The 14,908-nt window shown below is 40.6% G+C and overlaps 1 long non-coding RNA gene across 1 annotated transcript; it reads left to right on the top strand.

The window, feature by feature from the left end:
• The first annotated feature begins 431 nt into the window (after positions 1 to 431).
• On the top strand, positions 432 to 14,647 carry LOC139059854 (uncharacterized). The gene is made up of 3 exons (XR_011514408.1): positions 432 to 642; positions 4,518 to 4,722; positions 7,415 to 14,647. It is a non-coding gene; the product is annotated as an uncharacterized lncRNA (long non-coding RNA).
• The last annotated feature ends 261 nt before the right edge of the window (positions 14,648 to 14,908 follow it).

The raw sequence follows: 14,908 nt of genomic DNA, 5'->3' as shown, positions 1-14,908 counted from the left end.
AATCGCACAGCGCAGAAGCACACGCACAAATGTTTAAAGAATGGTACGACAGGCCGTCTGCAGTTTGCCATGACGTCGAAGTAAGAAGCATAAACAGCGACATTTCCGTACTTTTCTGGTCAATGGTTTGGTTCGCATGGTTGCGGCATGCATTACTTTTTTTGTTGTTTTTTATCCAAACGACGAAAACTGTGCGCCCACACATGGCGTGGCGTTTGCGACGTTTGAATTTTGCGCCATTTTCCGCGCACTCCATTAGCTCCGGCCGGTGCACTGCGTTACTGCGATAAAGAAAGTAGGTCATCAAAGAAGCGCAGCAGAAAACTTTCATACACTTGAAAATTGCAGCAATTGTTCAGAAATAAGATTCTATTACAGAATTTGTTACCAAATATTACAATTTATGATAATATAAGCGTGTATTTGTGTGCGTGTATTTGTATGATTGCGCGTTTGCGCTGTTGATGCTGCAGCGCGTTCCGGGAGCTGGCGCACGCCGTTTGCTTGAGCGCATGCCGCATTTTCTGCGTTCTTTGTGTGCTTCGCTGCGACTTCTTTGGGATATTCCTGCGTATGCTTCCATTTTATGGGCTTGTTGCCTCGAAGATCGGCCTGATCGCCTCCGACTCAGCGGCATCAAAGGTGAGTGAGTGTTTCGAATTCCCCTTTGTTCGTCCACTGCGACGCGGTGAACGAAAGCGCGGAAATGCGTTCAGCGCCTGTGCGTGTGTTCCGCGCGCCTCTTTTCTACTTTGCATTCCTAGTACTATCCGTCCGTTGCGAGAATTCGTTCTACAGCACTATATTTGTGGTATATAACATGGAGTTTTGTCGTGGTTTAACTTCACACTCCCCTTGTGGTGACGTAAGGCAGCTATGTGGTGCCAGCTAAAACAGGGCATGTTCTACGCCACGATTTCTTATACGGTGTTCGCGCACCAATTGAGTTAGTCCTATTATTAACTGCAAAACAATGCGACGTAAAACCATCCGATCCGTACTGTAATCGAGTGATGATTCGCTTGCGCCACGCCGTCTAGTAAGTATGTAGTACATGGCGTGTGAGCGGGCTTGTAGCAAGGTGGGATCGGCGAAAATGTATTCTGTTGCGCTGTTCGCTTCAGGATCCAGTGATCCCGTGTTGCTGCAAAGCGGCTCATACGCCGTGCGGCCGACGTTCGCGCGATCAGAAAACAGAGGAGGCTATCGCGCTATTAAAGAAAAGTATTTCAAGGGTGTACATGCGATTTTATGTTATACGTGAGATAAAATAGGGGTGGTGCCACCGAGTGCTGCGAAATCTTTGAGATATATGCCTTGCGAACCGCGTGTGTTTTGTTTTCTACCAGTTCATGCGCATTCGACTTTCTTTTTTCATCTTCTCCGTTCGACGCCATCGAGTGCTTCGCACAAACGGCTTCCCGTAGGCGCTCCTTGCATTCACGGAAAAGGCAGATTCCATAGCACTCCAGGTCCTACTTTACTGGGATAGAACATTCAAAAAATGTAACAGCGTGAAATCTCAGCTTTTCGCACTTCAGTAAGTGATTGATTTACCAAGGTTTTAAAATCAGTAAAGGAACGAGATGCCTGGCCATATCTGCCGTGTCGTCCTACTGCGTTTCCAGGCGGCATGTATACGTTATCGGCAACATAAACATCAATAATTAGCAAACTTTCTTGTGACCATAGAAGTAGCTAGTTTTGTCGAAAAGCTGTTTTTGCTTTGAATCGGAGCACTATAGAGAGAACAGATTGAAAGAGGAGCGCATCGTGGTGAACTAAATGACGCTTTGCCACAAGCTTGGAATAATGCTTTGGGTGGGGCAGTTCTGTGAAATACCTTCTTCGAGAGTAAGCAAAACTTCATTAGCGTCAGGTAAACGGGGAGTAAAGGAATTTAGCACTGTGGTTTTTATATGAAGGAGCTGCCTTGATTATGTGGCCATAACAGTTAAGTTGATGAGCAGAAATAATTTTAAAAATGAAGAGAGAAATGTGAAATAAATTATTTGACCAGCTCACACTGTTATTGGCAAGAGCAGCGACACTTTAGTGTTTACTATGACTAGTAATTTGTATCCGTCCATTTATGTCAGCCTAATGGTCCATGTAGCTCTTTTGATTGTTTCTTTTGGTGCATCGTGGCGTCACATTTTAATACTGACATCTTTTTTCACATTCAAAATGAGCTGAGAGACACCTAAGCTGGAATGCTAAAGGTGAATTATTTGGCCATCCATTCTGTAGCGTCACCATGATGAAATACAGTGATGCCGTGAAAATGTATTGCAGGAAGCAGAAAAAATGACATTGCTCATGCAACTGCAAGCATTTCCTCCAGTGATCAATTGGTGCAGAGTGCCTTCAGTAGCAGACATGGTGCCTTTAAGCGCTCAGATGAGACTTTGCAACTGCACCGGGACTGGGGGTGAATTGCAGTGTCACTTATGAATATATTAAACATAGAATGTGCCTTCTTCAGGGTATAAGCCTGATATAAGAGGGGCTTTCAGGAACTTCCTATGCACATTAGTGGTCTACATAAGTGCACGTCTTTCTAGTTTCACCAGAATGAAGGTATTATGAACTATGTCATACAGCAGCGCACTGCTAGGGGTACCAAACCAAACAGCAACACCCATTGAGAAAGTTGGCTGAAGAACGAGCAGTGATGAGGCTTTTCTCATTTCAAGGGCGAAATCGCGAAAAGATCCCCAAATCAATTTAGAATAAAAAAGCATCGTTTTCAGTATCTAATTCTGTTAACTTCTTGGTAGTTGGTTGATTATTAGGAGAAAATAGAGCTCACAGTTCAATTTTCTGAGTATCGCCCCAAAATCTTCGCGCTGACATTTCATCGTCACATCGTGGATTTCAGTTATGTTTACAAACTTGGGTTGTATTGGTTGAGTAAAAGTTCCTGATGGTTTTTATTTTTGGTTTTTGGCTTTTTGGAATACGATGAACATCTGTATTTGTAAAAAAATGGCTGCACATGAACAGACATCAAAATAATGTCACAGCAAGCTAGTGTGGCGACTTCAAGGCAGTACTGTCAACAATCTTTCCTCTTGCTCCTTTTACACTTAACTCAGCCTCTTGTAACGGTACGAGTGAATCTCTTGAATTCTAGTAAAGTCATTTACAGATACATCTAAAATAATTTTTCTCTTTCGTGCTTTATGCCGTAGTTGCTTAGGGGCATCGGCACAGTGCCACTAAGCACGAGGTCACAGGATAAAACAATTGCATTTTGATGGAGGTGAGATGCAAAACTCCCCATTTACCGTGCAGCTTGAGGGGGCCAAAATTATTCCGGAGTGGCCCACTATGGCGTACCTCAAGATCAGAATATCGTTCTGGCACGTAAAACGCCAGAATTTAATTAAATTTTTATTTAGTGCTCCTTTAAGCTGTAGCATTCATTATCTCTGCAAAAACTCATACTCAAGATATTCTCCATAAAGATTTAATAAACAGTGGATATAAGTGTCTGCTTATATTTTAGTTAGTGGTGATATGTGATGACTATTAGAACGGTGGCACAACGAGACAGACAGAATTTTAATACAATGTGTGAGGGCACGATGACGGACACCGAGGAAATGACCGAGTCTCCTAGAGGTCCCTGACATGGACATGAACTGACTGTCCACAAACTTCTGAGTTCTCTCAGTGATCTTGTGCAGCATGTGCTTTGCGAGTCAATTAATTTAACTGATGAGGTGGTGATTGGCTCATACTGTCTTTGCAGCGTATGTACATTTCATACATTGGAGTGAAATCGCATATTACTTCAGGAGCACAGCAAGCGAACCTGATGTGTAGTGGTAATCTTAGTAACAATCGACAGTCATATCCCGCTTCGAGCTTCTAATGCTGCTTGCGAACACAAGCAGCAGCAGTTGCCCAAGATAGCGTGAAAGAGATTCATTGGAAAGTGGCATATGCCCAAGGTCACATACCCAGTCACCCAAGCTGTGTTGACGGTTGGTTGGGAACCCACTGCCCTGAACATAGCAGCCGAATCTCTTCCCATTAGACCATTGGCTACCCATTGACACAAATGGGTGGGAAAATACAGACAAACACCCAAAAGTATGAAGTATCCTAAGAATGGTAATCACATTAAATAATACTAGATTTTTTGGATACTTTGGTTTACTTATTATTTTTCTTGTTTGTGCTGGATTGTTTTTCTGAAACATCTGGCATCCAGACAGCATAAGAAGCTAGTAAGAAGTCAAGCTTAGCATTCTAGATTTACAACAAGTGCTTTTGTAATTTATTTGCGGTACGGCTGTTGTGTGAATGTGCTTGAAAGGCTTAAAACTGCTTTGCTTAACTAAGACGGCAAGCTGGGCGAGTTGGTGATTGAACATGTTCCTATGGGTGGGCAGCGCAACGCGGACGAAGGACGAGAGGAAGTGTTGTGTACTTCCTCTCGTCCTTCGTGCGGGTTGCGCTGCCCACCCATAGGAACATGCTTTGCTTATATTTGCTTAAACATGCAGGTTCACATAGGTTGGAGGAGTGCACATTGAGAAGGTTATCCTGGCACAGCTTACCATGGCCTGCCATGGTGGACCAGAAAAGTTTGCAAGGGCCTTGCTTCACCATATGTTAACAGACGAGGAGCTCACGGGCCGTTTGGGCTTTAATAATTACACCAAGGGGCAAAAGAGGCTCTTGACCCCACCAGGGTCAGCGCTGTTATAGGCAAGTACCATATATACTTTCCGGTTGCATTTTTACATTAAATTTTTTTTCTAAAGTTAGCAACTTGCCATTGGCATAACAAACGACTTTCAAGTCTCCCGTGTGGGCAATTGTGTGCTACAATAGCCGTCTATTTGGGATGACTGTTCATACGATCTTAAGTGTCTAATGCCGCCATACTCAAATACTTCTAAAATTTAAAAGCTGCCTTCGCTGCCTAAAGTGTTTAGCGGCACCACCAGATAAAATGAGCTGCATTTGCATATTAGCAGTGCTACTTTGCTGTCACTGCAAGGAATAGTTGTCTATGAAGCACGCTCGAAATCTATTGGCATGGAGGGCATGCTTAAGTAGCCTGAAAGTGTTATTCTAATACACGAATTGCGGAGAAGCTATGCTCAAGTGTGGTTACTGCTCAGCTCGAGGAGGAGCACGTTCACCATATTTTAGCAATAAAACAGCTACCCAGGTTCTGAGATGTGAAACAGTAGTTTCGCCAATTTTAACAGACCACATTGAATTAAAGCTGCTCCTATCTTGAAGCAGGTCCATGTGATGCCAGACAGCAGCATTTCAGCAGAGGGAACGTGAGTGGTGTGGCAATTTTCTTTTGGTTGTTTCAATCAAAGAAACAACAGGGACAGGCCAGCTTCACTGTCAACAGTACTATGTTTAGTGGACGGTTACTCATTCTAAGCACCCAACCTATGACTCGTATTTATTAACATGCACTTTATTACTTTGTATTCTAAGATATGAAAAAAACAATATTTATGTGGCTTTTCCCATACACTTCAATAAATTGAGAATAGGCTGTCGGGGTCTAATGTGCAAAGCTTCTTACAGACCATCGGACATGTCCACTACTCCCATTCTGAAATTGTTGGAATTGTTTCCTGCTTCCTTACTTCGCCTACCTGTTAACAGGGTTATTACGAACCATTGCCAAGTAGATCATGGACTTAAATTTATCAATAAGATGAATGGGCTTTTCTGTCGCTCTTCTTTAGCCCGTTGAGGATCACATTTTGGGGAGAAATATGCCTCTCTAATTGAGGAGTTATATATTTTTTGTGGTGTGCAAATACTCAAATCTTTCGAATTGAATAGTGTCCGATTCAATTTAGTCTTTGAGTGGTCACTGTTTGTTAATGCGAGTATTATTCTAATATTTCTAAACACCAATAAAACATGAAATTTGAGCCAAAGTACGGTACATTTTCACCTCCAATAACATAGTATAGACATTAAACGTAAGAACTTTTAAGAAATAGCAGACCAGGCTAAGTTACTTAAGTAGCTGTACTTTAGAGGCTGTACAGCAATCATTTTTGCTTACTGAAGAGTCCTGTGCATGTGAGGAAACTTATTGCCGCTCCATTTGGGATTTTAATAAACAGCTCAATCATAACATAACAATGACTGAAACTTCCTAACATTAAGAATACTAGGATGTCAACCTCATCTTAGAATAATTGTCATATCAGCTGTTCATTATTCAGAAGCTATCCAATATTTGATTTGCTTCTGGCATTATTTGGTTCAGTCTCAAAAATCACTGTTCGCGCAACTTTAATATTTTTATTGCTGATTTAGGTTCTTCAAACTGACTTTCCGAGAAAATAAACTGGTAAATAATTTTAAATAATGACAAAGGGGCAATACCATTTCAGTATTTGCAGTTTTATTATGTTTTATTTTTCTATGCAGGATAAAGCAGCATATTTTTTTTGTGTAATGAAACCTAGAAAACTTGTGGCAACACTCCCACATTACTGCAATGATAGACACCAAGGAGCTAAGTGAAAAGTCAGTTTTGGAGAAGCCCAAGGAGCGACAGCACTATAAGAATATTTTCTAGAAGTCTCAGAAGGTTGCAGCACCTCCAGTGGGATGCTAGGCAACACCTTTTTTCTGAAAAGGCACATTTTTTTTCAAAATGTTCCGCCACAGCCACAGATGTACGGCAGTGAACCTTGAAATGGTTAAACAAGTCAGTCCTCTGGCGTATGGCTCTTAGAAGACAGAATTTCTTCGTATCTGTCACATTCTGCATGTGTCATGCTAAACAGCTTGGTGCTCAACTACACGGAATCCTCATTATAACAGTCATTCAGGCGTTGAGGCAGGAAACATACATCGCTGTAAGCAGGGTCTTCTTTAATGTAGAAAGTCCTAATTCATTGTAAGGCGAGAAGTACATTCCGATTGCATGTGAACTCAGGAAACCTAACTTCAAATGAAGCTGCACTCAATTGTAGTGACATGACAGTATTGTATTTGGAGCATGGAAAAGCACAGTGAAGTGCTGCACATTTTAATTATGAAAGTTTCAAGAAATAATTTTAGTTCTCAGTGGTTCAGGTTTATTTATGAACAACATGATTTTTTTTCACCATTTTGTTTCTCAGCAAGCAAAGTTCACATCTTCGACATTGAGGATATTGATAAAGTTATTTTGCTACAGTGTTTTTTCCTCTTTGCCCTTTTCTGCATTTGACCCTTAGTGGAGTCCTGTTCCACATTGAATAAATTTAATGGCGATGCTGTAAAGCTGTACCCGTGGAATGTTGGAAAAAAGAAAGACAAAAACATAAATCAATTTCATTCAACGAGGGCATATTGCATGCCAATCTTCTGCATGTGGAAGTTGCTTTTTAAAACTTGTTCTGGCTTTTTGTTGTTTTTGCAGGCTTCACGTGTCGCAAATTTCCTGGTACCAACATGCCCTATGTAACCAACTCTGGCCTCGCTTTTGGCATGGGACCAATAGCCTCGGAAGAGCCCAAGTTGGACAGCTCAAACCAAAACACAAGCGTTGTGCTTTTGTAAAACTCGACATTTTTATGTTTATGTTAGACTCCTGAAGAGCCTAATTCGGATTTCTCAAATGAGCATACAAATATGTTGTGCCTTTCTATGCCTTGACATCTTTATGTTAATTTTATTTATGTTAATTATGTTAGTCTCCTGAGAACCCCACGTGCTGGGCTTCTCAGGAGACTAGCTGGCTCTCAGGAGACTACACTGGGCTTCTCAGGGGCTTCTCAATAAAAGTGCTGTGCTTTGTTATAGTTCACTACATTTTTATGTTACTTTTTGATATGGTTCCAATAAGGATAGTGTTTCCTTATTAATTTATTTTTTAAGTATCTTCAGTCATTTTATGCCAAACCACCCAATTTTGTCAAGAACTGTTCCATTATGGCAAACCATTTCAAAAGGATAGACAGTTGGGCGAGTTGGTACGGCAACATGGTCTTGGCTTGTAGCGCGAAGTGAACCTTTCTGTGTCCGTGTTCACATGCGCTACAAGCCAAAACCATTTCAAGTTTGCTTGATTTTGAGTAGGTACAATGAGGAAATTTCTGAGAAAATTTGCTTTCATACATACACTTAAGACATTCCGGGTCAACCAACCAGCGTTTTTTTTTTTTACCATCACAGATACAGTTGAAGCTCTGAACTCTTGCTCCCCATTCATTTTCGTTCGCAAATATTTTCTTCAATTTTGGCAAACATTTATTGTTCTTGCCCAGCTAAGCTAGAAGGCACTGATACACGTTTCTTTTGAAAGGGAAATTGTGTGATCCAGATATTCAGATGGTGGTCATGTCAAGAGACTGAAGTGGTGTTACTGCCGAAATTCGCAGTTTGCATTTTTTTCTAACGTAGGGCAATAGAGAAGGCACAAAATGAATATAAAATGAGACTGGTTGACTTGGGATAGCTGCAAAATATGTCAAGCTTTAGAGGTTCAGTTGATCAGCTAAAAAAACTGTAAAGTTCAAATTTTCTGCAAAAAGCTTCGTGTTGAAGGTAAAAAAGTTAGGTTTGGTGGCTGGCACAAAAGTATATGTCACCCATCATTACACAGCCCTGCACGTCTGTTATGCAAGTGACAAGTAACAAAAATGAATCAAGTGCGATAAATTATTTTTTATAATGTTCATTTGTGGATCACATATACCGCATAAATATAGCATAAATATGTGAAGCCATGTCATCTATCAAGTAAAGATTGCTTATATAATTAGTCACAAAAACTACTCAACAAACTGACTGCCTTTTTTATCATTACAAAGGCAGGTAACGTCAAGTGCTGCAGCTGCAGTCTCAGCTCGTATTTTTTTTTACATGAACGCAAAATGTCGTCGCCAACGGCGTCTGACCACATCAGACTGAACATGACACGTATGACTTTTATAGATGAGCATGTTCCGGCTCTGAAACAGTGGCAGCAAAGAACACCTGAAGCATTTGCTCATACTCGTGTAGGTTTTCAGTCTTAATTATGAAGGGGCTTTCTACTTGCATCAGCATTGGGCTCCAGGGAGCAGGGCACAAAGTGTCCTGCTCCCTCTATGGTGCATTGCAATGCGACATGTCCTTTAAAATGCTTTGTATGAACAATATCAGCGCTCTTCTTGGATTTGCTGCTTACATAATAGCTGATATTTGGTTTTGTAAACTGCATGAAACATATCTTTTAGCACTGCAGGATTCCCTCGCGAATTAAACACGCATGAGGTCTGTCAGAAAAGTATTCAATCCCATTTTTTTGCGAACAGCTGATGGATATGAAACAAGCGCGCTTGCATCAGCCGCCCTTGAGCCTTTGAGCGCATGCACAAATTTTTTCCCGCCTGCCGATAGCGTGAATTTCTTGGACGCAGTGTTTGAATGAGGTAGTACACAGTGCTCTCGTCGGCTTTTTTATTGCAAGGAAAAATGGTAAGCGTCTGCAGCAGTGCTACTGCATCAAATTTTTGCCAGAAACTGGGCGACAGCCAAGTGGAAAGCATTCGCAAGATTCAGGCGGCTTTCAGTGACTATGCTATGAGCAGCACACAGATTAAGCAGTGGTACAACCAGTTTAAAGAAGGTCACAGATCGGTGGAGAGCGAGCCACGCTCCATTCGGCCATCAACATGCCGAAATGACCAGGTCATTGCCGAAGTGAAAGTGAACCCTGTAGTAGTGCGGGACTGTCGTGTGATTATCCGAGAAATTGCGAAAGAGATGGGCGTCAGCCCATTTTCTCCTCATTCCATTATTACCGAAGATTGGGCCATGAAGAGAGTTGCGGCGAAATTCGTTCCCGAGCTGCTCACGGTGGAGCAAACGCAACTACGTGTTGAAGTCTCACAGACGTGCTGGATTCCACAAACAGTGAACCCAACTTCATGAACAGCATATTCACTGGTGACAAGTCTTGGGTGTATTTTTACGACCCGGAAACCAAATCCCAGTCGTTACAATGGGAGCATTCCACGTCACCAAGACCAAAGACCGCTAATTGCGCAGCAACGTCAAATTGTTGGTGGCTGCTTTCTTTGACTCCTGCAGTGTGGTACACCATGGCTACGCACCACAGGGTCAAGCAATCACTAAATACTACTACAGGGATGTCCTCCATGGCCTATGTGATATTTTGTGGCGCAAGATACCGAAGTTGTCAACAGGAAATTGGCGCATCCATCACGACAATGCTCCTCTCGCACTTGATTCAGACTTTTTTGGCGGAAAACCAGACTCCTGTAGTTCGACAGGCTCCTTACTCTCCTGATATGGCCGCCTGCGACTTCTGGCTGTTTCCCAAAATCAAGAAGCCGTTGAAAGGAGCGCGATTTTAGACAAGAGAAGACATGGCTGCAATGACAGCTGAGCTAAACTCCATTCAGAAAGAGGCCTTCTCGGAATGCTTCTATGAATGGCAGCAGTGCTGGGAGAAGTGGCTGGAGTCCCAAGGATACTATTTTGAAGGTGATTAGGTTCCTAACGCTCCAGTTATGCCAGTTTTTTTTTTTCTTCAGTCAAAGGTCGGATACTTTTCTAACAGACCTCGTATTGATATTTTATGTGCAATGGCTGTATGGTTTCCCTGGCCCACACCAAGCACAAGCCTCATTGCGTTAGAGCATGCATCCCTTGGCAATAAAATGCAGACCCTAACACCGCTTCTCTGTCATCTGCGTTGCAGACGAAGCCAGCTTTGTCGTCCGCATTCCCGGCCGGCAAGCTGTGCGCACATCCGGGAAAAGTCGGTGCTGAAAAATTTCAAAAAAGAATTTCCCGCATTCAAATATAATGCCTTCATTAACTTCAACATGCGTAGCAGATATGTAGAGCAATCCAATAATGTATCAGATTTTTTAGCCAACTACGAGAGCTGTTTTTTCCTTGAACATGAAGCTTCTTGTAAAAAATTTGAATTTGTTTTTTTTTACAGGTGATCAGCTGAACCTTCAGAGCTTCAAATATTTTTCTGCTATACCATTACTATTCTGTATTTAATTTCTGTCCTGTGAATTTTTCGTTACAAAAAAATACTAACAGGTTGAAATTTGACTCACTTTTGCCGGTGCCAAACGCACTTGATGTATTGAAATGTTTGAAAAATTTGCTATTTTGACAGTTGCATCACTTCACCGTATTTCCACGCAAGCCATTTGAACGCCTCGATCAATACAATGTGCATTTGAAAAAGAATGTTGATTGATGTCCTCCAGCTCAGCTGAGCAGGAAAACTCTTGTCACCGAAGTGCTACAATATATCTGGCAAAGGTAAATAAAAGTGGGTAAGGAGTTTTGAACTCTAGTAAACATAAGGCAATGTTTCAGCTATATGTGTGGTGTCAAAAATGCTGGTCGATTCGGCATGGAATCGCACACCTGCAAGTGCATCTGTGCCATTGTCAGAGTTCAGCAAAACTGCATTTTACATAACTTTGTAATAATGGTTTATTGCTATTTAAGATACATGAGTAAAAATAATAGGTATAAGTCGGCCTAATTTTAAAATGCAACAAAAAATCTCTGGTAATGGCAATGATGTGCCTTTCATGTTTGTATGAAACCATATCTTTTTCTGAATCCTTTCGTTATTTTTGTGGTAGTGAATAAAATTTAAATGGAACTTACACAAGGAATAACTTTGTTGTATTCCAGCACATCACTAATACCAGTTTATTATATTAAAATCTGAAGCAGATAATAGAATAAGCCGCTTGATATGGAATGACCTGCGCAGGAACCTTATCATGGCAGAAAACACAACTGGATCATGCAACAGCAATGCAGCATAATAAACTGTTACCATAAGCATTACGTATTGTGATTGCCATGTTTCAAAAGTACGTAAGGTTTACTGGAATTGGCACACACCATTCAACCAACAAATAAGGATTGTAGAGTGATCCTTTTTCTGTTTTACAGATTTTTTAAAATTTGGCTGTGCCGGGTAGCATAATTGTCCTTGAGCTGGAATATTCACAGGTGGACATTACTAGCACAAGAAATGGAAACATTAAACTGATTCTCATAAATTTATTAATTCACTTATAAGGTCACGGCTCATATTTCAGTTTGCAAATTGTAGCCAGGGAGTTTGAAAGACATATTCACTTGAAATTAATTTCCAGGATGACACTAGTTTCGAGATTTTTCCATAAATGTGAGAAATACATTGGCATTCCAGTTACTTTTGTGCTTCAATGCATAACGGTGCGTTTTGTTAAAAAAAAGTAAGTTCTAAGTGCATGCACCTTGTAAAATTACCGGCTACAATTCGTAAAAACTTTATTAGGAACTGAGTTTTTGGTAATCAGCTGACTATGGTGTCTTGATTTCTCATGCAAGTATTGTTTGGCACTCTGTATCTAGAATTATGTTAGCTGCAACAGCCAGTCTTTAATATATCCACGAAACTTAAAGATAACCACCATTCATATCAGGTCTCAGTTGAGTGCTGTGGGCTCCAGCAAATCGTGTCATCGTTATAGTACCACTGGCTGCCTAATAGAGAAAGCAGGTACCTTTTTTGAGTGTTCTTATTTACAGTCATGTCAGTCTGCTTGTACATTTCATTATTTAGGTATTCATTTTGAAAGATTTATTTCTTTTGGATACTGTGTTTTACTTGAGGGCCAGACAGACTACATCTGTCACTATTCAATTTTGTTATGGTGTCAAGCTGCAGGAAGTTTGTACTGTGAAATAGTTTTTGAGACCTTTCTGATGTTCTCAAACTAGGAATGGTTGTACATTTACACAGATGTTTGGTTACAAATAAACAGCTCACCTGGAAAAATGGTTTTTGTCTGCATCAGTTCAGCACTCTTGATTTTGTGGACGACGATTCACTCTCACTATTGAAAAAAGTGGCATAACACTACTGCTAGAAGCTTTACAGTATGGTTTATTGCAGGCAATCTAGGAGCATGCTTTTGAGCCCAGGGTGACAGAGGCGTGCGATACAAGACGCCTGTACTTAAATTTTATTCCTATCCTCTTACAGCAAACATATCAAAGTGACATCAAAGTAATTTTATGCAACATAGCTCAGCAGTATTTTAAGGAAAGTGCAGGTTTCAAATGCTAAATACCCATTGGGGCGCAAATGGCTTTAAACATGATTTTAGTGTTGATGTTCAACAGATCTGCAACAATTCTTCCATGGGCTTTTAATATTGACAAACAACACATTTCAACAATACCTCATGGGCTTTCAATTTTGAGACAAGACATCTTCAGCAATGCTTCAATGGGCTTTCAACATTGACAAACAACAGATTTCAACAATACTTCAATGGGCTTTTATTTTGAGACTCAACACATCTTCAACCATGCTTCAGTGGGCTTTCAAAATTGAAATACATCATAGTTTCAACGATATGCCAATGATCGTTCAAATTGAGAGGGCACAATGGTGTTTCGACAAAAATGTCGCAAGCCAATTATCGACACTTCTCAACAATTTCCTTAATGATGTTCCAACAATACCCCATGAACTTTCAAGGAAATTTGTTGACGTTGCACAATGATATTTCAATAACCTTTCAACAATTTTTTGTAAGAGTAGACGAAACGTAATGCCTTATTTTAGATTCTTTCAAATCTCTCCAGAATGTATACCTGATGAGGGTTGCAAACTATACTGCCGTATTCGAGAATGGGCCGCACTAGAGTTTTATAGGATATTAACTTAACGGAAGCAGAGCCGCAGCCAACTTTCTTTGTGTTTTAAAAGTTTTTGCGCATATATTCTCATGTGAACGTTCCACTTTAAGTTGTAATTGTTAAGCCCAAATATTTTATAGCGTCTGTTCGTGTTATGTCGGAGCGCGCTATTCTATAATTCAATGTAATAAACGACTTCCTGTGACTAATTGTCATGCACTTTGTTTTTCTGACGTTAGTTCCCATGCCCCAGGGGACACACCATCGAGTAATTTTATCTGAGGCATTTATGAGTTTCTGATCCTCAGTATCACGCACACAGGTGTACACAACCATGTCATCAGCGTATAATCGAACTTTCATGCCCGCTTCAACAGAATTAGCAACGTCATGGATATAAATAAGACGTAATTGTGACCTTAACACTGATCCCTGTGGTACTCGGGAGTATACCTCAAGTAAATCAGAATTAGTATTGATAATGGTCACATATTCTCTAGGATTCGTCAGATAGGCAGTGAGCCAGCCTAATAATTTTGCTTGTATACCAGTAGACCTAAGCGTCTCAATTAATTAAGATGTATACCATGGTCAAATGCTTTTGAAAAATCAATGAATATAGCATCGTTTTTTGACCTATCAATAATTCCTGAAGCGAAGTCTTTTGTATTCTCTAAAAGTTGTGTTACAGTAGATAATCCTTTTCTAAAACCATGTTGTATTGGGGATAATAAATTATTTTGTCCCAAGTGTGTCATGATTGCTTTGTTAATTATACGATCGAGTAATTTGCAACAGTAACTTGTAAGTGATATCCGCCGATATTTGTCTACCAGTATCTTTTTTCCTTCTTTATGAATAGGAGCAACCTTTGCGCATAACCACAACGCAGGTAACGTGGCTGTACAAATCGACTCGGTGAATATGGTGTGTAAGAGGGGTGTTAACTGTTGTGTATATCGTCTCAGAAACGTGTTAAATATGTAATCACACCGGACGCTTTCTTTGTATCAATTTGTAAAAGCAGGTTCAACACGCCTGACTCTGTTAACAGAAGCTCTGACATAACTAGGGCAGGTTAAGCCAAGGATGTGCTTATTACATGTGAACGAGTGAATACCGATTCAAAATAATTATTAAATGTATTTGCTATAGTGCCTTCATTTGTTACAACAGAGCCATTAATGTCTAAGTAACCAGCACGATCCTCTGGTTTCGATAGATA

Source organism: Dermacentor albipictus, chromosome 5, assembly GCF_038994185.2.
Source record: "Dermacentor albipictus isolate Rhodes 1998 colony chromosome 5, USDA_Dalb.pri_finalv2, whole genome shotgun sequence".
NCBI classification, from domain to species: Eukaryota; Metazoa; Arthropoda; class Arachnida; order Ixodida; family Ixodidae; genus Dermacentor; species Dermacentor albipictus.
The sequence above is the reverse complement of the archived record's forward strand: the minus strand, read 5'-3'. Positions and strand labels throughout refer to the sequence as shown.